This window comes from Nicotiana tabacum, chromosome 22 (genome assembly GCF_000715075.1).
Source record: "Nicotiana tabacum cultivar K326 chromosome 22, ASM71507v2, whole genome shotgun sequence".
Lineage (NCBI taxonomy): Eukaryota > Viridiplantae > Streptophyta > Magnoliopsida > Solanales > Solanaceae > Nicotiana > Nicotiana tabacum.
The window spans coordinates 111,535,565-111,542,174 of NC_134101.1; positions in this window are offsets into that span (position 1 = coordinate 111,535,565).

A 6,610-nucleotide genomic window follows, 5' to 3' on the forward strand; every position below is an offset into this window, starting at 1 on the left:
ATATAACGATCACATAAGGAAAAAAACACATGCGTGATAAAGTTATTTCAGACAAATACCCAGTACCCGAAAATAATAGAACTTCTCATCACACTTAGCTCTAGCTTTTTGTTCCCCTCGTCAGTGCCTCGCAAGAGTGAATTAAAGACCACTACTCTAGTTGTTTTTTATTATTTAAAATATTTTTATAGGAAATTTTTAATTTGCTGACGTGGAACATTAATTCTTCATTTAAGAAATAAATTTAATTTATACTATACTGATGCCACTAGAAGCAAATTGGAGAGAGCGAATTAAAGGGGACAACTTTTTCTAAAAAGACACTTTAGAAATAATAATTTATTTCTCTTTTTATTTTATTTTTAGATAGGATATTAAAGTTATTTAGAAGGGCATTTTAATAATTCAACTTTTAAGTTTTAAACTGCCCACTTTTAACATTAATACTAGTAGAAAATTTTGAATAAATAATTATACATGAAAGAATAAAGTACAAGTTTTTGTGAATATTTAATATAGATCATTGTATGGTGACTTGTTAGTTGATGTCAAGATGATTGGATACTGTCACACCTCCTTTTTGCGCGCCCCCAGCCCCGAGGGGTTAGATGCGCGGGTGGAGTTTTTCCAATTTAAGTGACAATATTCGAAATGAGATTATTTATTTAATTCAGAGTCGCCACTTGGGAAAGGTTTGGCTTTTGGTGTCCCAAGTCACCGGTTTATCTTGAATCCCAAATCGAGGAATTTTTAGACTTTTCCAAATGAAGTCTGCGAACCAGAAATTCTAAGTAAGGAATTCTGTTGACCCGAGGGAAGGTGTTAGGCACCCTCGAATCCCGTGGTTCTAGCACGGTCGCTTAAATTGTTATAATGGCTAAATATCTGATTTAAATACAGGTTGTGACTTATGTGCTTTTATTAAGTTTAAACCGCTTTTATTATCATTTATTTTTATAGAATTGCAACGTCGTGAAAATGCATGTTGAACCACGTCACAATCAATGCACCCGTGATCGTCGACACATTCGGACTTCGTTGAGATTCGGATTTGGGTCACATCAATGTGCACCCGAATTTAAGAATATGATTTAATTAAGCCGCGCCTACGGAATCTAACGCGTTGTTATTTTGTAGAAGGCCATGAAATTTATTAAATGGCCTATCCTGAATTCTAAATAATTATCATGGTTATTTATTGAGGGCCCCGCAATTTTGCATTTTTATTTGGCGAGGCTCATCTCTATTTTAGAAAGGATATCCTAAAGAGACTACATTTTTAATGTGTTTGTCTCTAAAATAGAAGAAAAGACGCATGCTAATACAATTATATGCTTTGGCCGAATTAAGATTTTAGTTAATCGTCTGATTAATTATTTACAGAATGAAGAGACGTTGTACCTCATGAAACATGCTTTTAACTTGATAGAAGAATTATATACGAGATTGATGAAATGCTACGACTGCTGCAAGAACTCCCTAACCCTAACTTATTTAGGCAAGATTAATTAAAACTACTTATTAGAAAAATGCGACTAATGATATTTGAAACTCATCCTATAAACTGCCTAATGAAACTGAAAACTCAAGAATCTGAAACTGCATTATCTTTAGCTAGACTTAAGACAGCCATTTGCCCTTACATATTTAAAGCATGCTGAAATAGCGAGTTTAAGTTAACAACCGTATTGAATAGCTGCACGTTTCATGAATGGTATTTATATCTTGTATGCTACTAAACGAATAAAATGTCGCAGTTTCAGATGAGCATAGACTTTAATTAATTACAACCTTACTAATGTATCTCTATTAGGCTAGAAAACTTACATATCTTAACAACATTTATATAAAAATTTGTAAGCAATGCAACAGATGATTATAACATCCTTCAGATCTTTCGATTCAAACTTTTATTGCAACATCAGACAGATTCGAAATGTGTACCTGAGGAAATGCTTACAATGAAGAAAGTAGGGCAGTCAGTTGAGCAATAGAAGTGATACCAAACAGCAGCAGTAATAGTAGGTACCAATAGAACAAAATCCCAGTGCAAAAGACCAGTAAAGCCAATGGAGGAAGGGTAGAATGAAACAAATTCCCAGTAGTATGGAATAAGAGATCCAGGCAATCCAATTCCAGAAGAAACAAACAATACAAATCCAAACAATAGACTTAGCCGACACTTGAAAGAAGACAGAACTGATTTGGATAGTTTGAACAAAAATGAGAATCGAACAAATAGTAGGAAGGAGACAATTTCTGATCTTTGTGATATCCCTTTCCCTATCTTTCTTTTCAAGTTCGAATGTCAATCCTCAGTTTTGAAATCTATTTGGGTTATCAAAAAGAATTCTTTTCCAGTTTCTGTTTTCGGAATTTGAACTCTCAGGTGTTCCCTCTCAGTGTCTCTCTCTATCTCTGTAGACTCTCTCTGTATGTATTTCAACTCTCCTTCTCTAATCTCTCCACTGTGTGTGTCTATTTTCTATCAGCTCTCAAAGTCTAGAGTGTGTATTTTCTTTCCCCTCCCTTCTCTTCTCTCTTCCAGCCTATCAGATGCCCTCTATGTCTGTCTGTCCTTTTATCTCTTAATGTGCCTCCCTTTTATAAGCCTCAACATCAAACCTTTTACAGCCTGTTAAATTAATCAGATACCCCTCCCATGTGCCCATCTCTTTTCAGTTTCCACTCAGCTATTTAAGTATTAATCCTATGACATTCCCTTGGCAGGCTTTAACTTTTAGCAATGTTTTATTATTTCTGAAACTTACAACAGAATATGGGCAGCAGGATGTAGTCTGACAGCACATGCTGTCAAACTATTTTTAAATCAAACAAAAGCCTTTATGCACATGTTGTGCACAAATGCACATGTTGTGCACAAGTGCACATGCCCTCCAATTCTGACTGCAACTAAACAAAACCAAACCTTTTATACTTCTGATTCAGATTAACAAACTATAAGTAGCTGAATTCAATTCCTAACTGATTCAATAATGCTAAACAGAAGCAGATCAATTTGTATGTTGTTCAAACATCTGAAACTAATTGACGACATATGTCGACTCGACTATACTAGTTATAACTCATACAATCGTAACCTAAAATCAGACATTTAACAGTATCGAACACATGATTCGGATTGCACTGACTAAGCAAAATTACATGGGAGGGATCAGTTGGTCAGTTCACCTTTGAAATTCAATTAATTGCACAGCAAATACATACAAATTATCAGAACAATTAGAAGAAAGACTCAATCAAACAACAAAGGTTCAGGCGAGGTGGACAGAGCACTGTTGATAAAATTCAAAGACACAAAATCAAAACAAACATGAACAAACTTTTAGCCAATCACATGGACTAAACAGAAATAAGAAAAGAAAAAGCAAGACTCACCTCATATCTTTGAAAAATCAAAAGATTCCAACTCGGATTCGGACAGACCTTTCTTAAGGCTGAACGGGCTTTAATCGAAGTGTTTCTCAGATGAGAAACACTTCGATTAAGGTCCATTAGACCTTAATCCTTTGGTTTGAACGGATATGGACCAGTGACGAGGACCTTTAAAGTTCCAAAAAATTAGATCCAGGATTCGGGCTTCCCTGGTCAGATTCGGACCAAACCAAGAATGGTTTGGTCACGAGGGAGGTCTGGGGAGTGTCTGGTATGAATTTGAAGCATATCGGTGTAGATCAGGTTCCGACTCGAATCTTCAAATTAAGATTCGAGAAGGTGGGATAAGATTCGAAGCATGGGGTTGATAGATTTGGGTTCAGGATGGCATGGGGGTTCTATGGTGTTCAGGGGAAGGTCACCGGCGTTCATGCCGCCGGCTTCCATGGTGAAGGATTCAGGGGCGGCTCTAGGGTTTGATGGGGGATGAGGTTGAAGACGGAGGCCGGGGTATTGGATAGGGGGGTAGGGTATGTTAAGGGCTTATATATGGAATGAGTAGGCGGATCTCGACCGTTAGATCAATTTAGATCTACGGTCTGGATCTGATGGCTTAAGTGGAACGGTGTCGTTTCGAGGGTAAGGGGTTTGGGTTGGTCCGGGTGGAAACGGGTCGGGTTTGTTGGTGGGTTATGGGAAATGTGATCTTGGCCGTTGATCAATTTGAGATCAACGGCCCAGATCAGACTGCAGTAAAACGGTGTCGTTTGGAAGGCCCCCTGAGGCCAGCTGGTCTGGACCGGGTTTGGGCTGAGTTTGTTTTGGGCCAATTTATTTAATAAATTGGCCCAATCCGGAAGAAGAAAGGCCCCCTTTTTTTTTATTTCTTTTCTTATTTATTTTAAAAACAAAACTAAGCCAAAAAATCAAATTAAAATTAAATACACACTCAATACAATTATTTGCACACACACTAAAGATATTTCAAACAGGTAAAATCAAACAAAACAAAATTACGGACAAAGGGGCCTGTTTATGCCTTTCTATGTTGCGGTTCAGATTATGCATGACACGTACACATTTATTATTTTTTTTTTGAATTTTGTTTTAATAAAGTAAATAAATAAAAATGGGCCAAAGTCGCAAATAAATCAACAAAGTGCCGTACAGAAATCCAAAATTGTACAGCAGGACCAATTTTTATTCTCTTGGAGCGACTGTCGCGCAAAAACAAAAATCACGTGCTCACAGCTGCCCCTCTTTGTTCGGAAACACGAAGAGTTTTCGTGCAAAGATAAAGTGAGAGTGTATGAGCGATTTTTGCCTATGGACCACTCCGTATGAAGCATGTTTTTTTTGAAAGATCTGACCGAATCTTGCTTCAAAGATTTCCTACATATCCTGGGCTAAACAGGAATCAGGTCGATGTAGTTCGAAAAGTTTTGGTAGCTGGGACTACCATGAGACTGTAATGCTTGCTGCTACTGCTGCTGCTGTTGTCACTGCTACGTTACTGACCGCCTTATTACAACCAAACGAAAATTAGAAACTGAACTAACTACTATATGCATGTCAACTGCTAGTTACAAGATTCCTATCTATGATTCTTTTACGACTTGATCTTGGGTCTTAGCTGATTCTGCTTGTAGACTCCGATCTGAATCTTGATGCTTGCGAGTTGCGGCTACTTGTTCAACCTCTGGGATACTGAGTGAGACGCGATTGGCAGGGTTTAGGACCTTAGTCAAACGTTGGAGTCGATCTGCTCTCCATTCACTCTGATATCTCGGGATGTCTCCTTTTGTCTTTTTCTTCTTTGATTCTGAGTTGAGACTCATCTCGTGGGTCATTTCGATCCGTGTGGCTCGAGGTTAGACCTGCGGGAAAAAACAAACAAACGAACGAAATTTTCTGCCCCAGTTTCACTAGGAAAATTTCGTTAATTATTTACCAGGAAGTTCATAAAATTGATGAAAGAGGATATGCATGCTCAGTTCAGGGTTGGAGCCCTAATACCGGCTAGCTGGGGAAAGGTTCAGTTTAGAGTTTAAAAACTCTAAAGCCGAACAAAGGAAGAATTCAGTTTAGGATTTAAAACCCTAATGCTGACTAAAGGAAAATTCAGTTTAGGGTTTTAAAACCCTAATGCTGATTGCATGGAAAGGTTCTCGGGTTATGCCGAAAAAGATTTATTGAGTTATGCTGGGAAGATTCATCGGGTTATGCCGGGAGGATTCATCGGGTTATGCCGGGAAGATTCATCGGATTATGCCGAAAAGATTCGTCGGGTTATGCCGGGAGGATTCATCGTGTTATGCCGGGAGATTCGGGTTATGCCGAAAAGATTCATCGGGTTATGCCGGGAGATTCATCGGGTTATGCTGGGGAAATTCATCGGGTTATGCCGGGAAGGTTCATCGGGTTATGCCGGGAAGATTCATCGGGTTGTACCGGAAAGATTCATCGGGTTATGCCGGGAAGATTCATCGGGTTATGCCGGGAAGATTCATCGGGTTGTACCGGGAAGATTCATCGGGTTGTACCGGGAAGATTCATCGGGTTATGCCGGGAAGATTCATCGGGTTATGCCGGGAAGATTCATCGGGTTATGCCGGGAAGATTCATCGGGTTATGCCGGGAAGATTCATCGGGTTATGCCGGGAAGATTCATCGGGTTATGCCGGGAAGATTCATCGGGTTATGCCGGGAAGATTCATCGGGTTATGCCGGGAAGATTCATCGGGTTATGCCGGGGGTTTTGGGTAGGAAAAGTTCCTTGGGTTATGCCAGAGAGATCCATCAAAATGCATGAAAATATTATGGGAAACTTACCTTTGGTCGTTTTCTGCTGCAGGGTTGTTTCAATGCTTGCGCGCTTTATCTCTTTTGGGCTAAACCTGCTTCTTGCACAGCTGCTTTGTGTCGCACCTGTCTCAATTTTCTTAAACAAAGAAAGATTATTAGTTTGACAACGGCGGTTGGTTTGGGGGCCTTGATTGTTCCAATTGCTCTGTCTTGGCCCAATTCTTGTTGAGAAACTCTGCTATTGATTGGATTTCACATGCGAAAACCTTTGGACTACTCAGACTTGCATTTCCAGATTTTGTGATGATTTGTCTTATAAGGCTTTGGCTTTTCTGTCCCTTTCTGCTTGGGGATTTTGGTGGGGATTTTATCAGGGAGACTCTGTGGGGATTTTTTTTTTTTTTTTTTT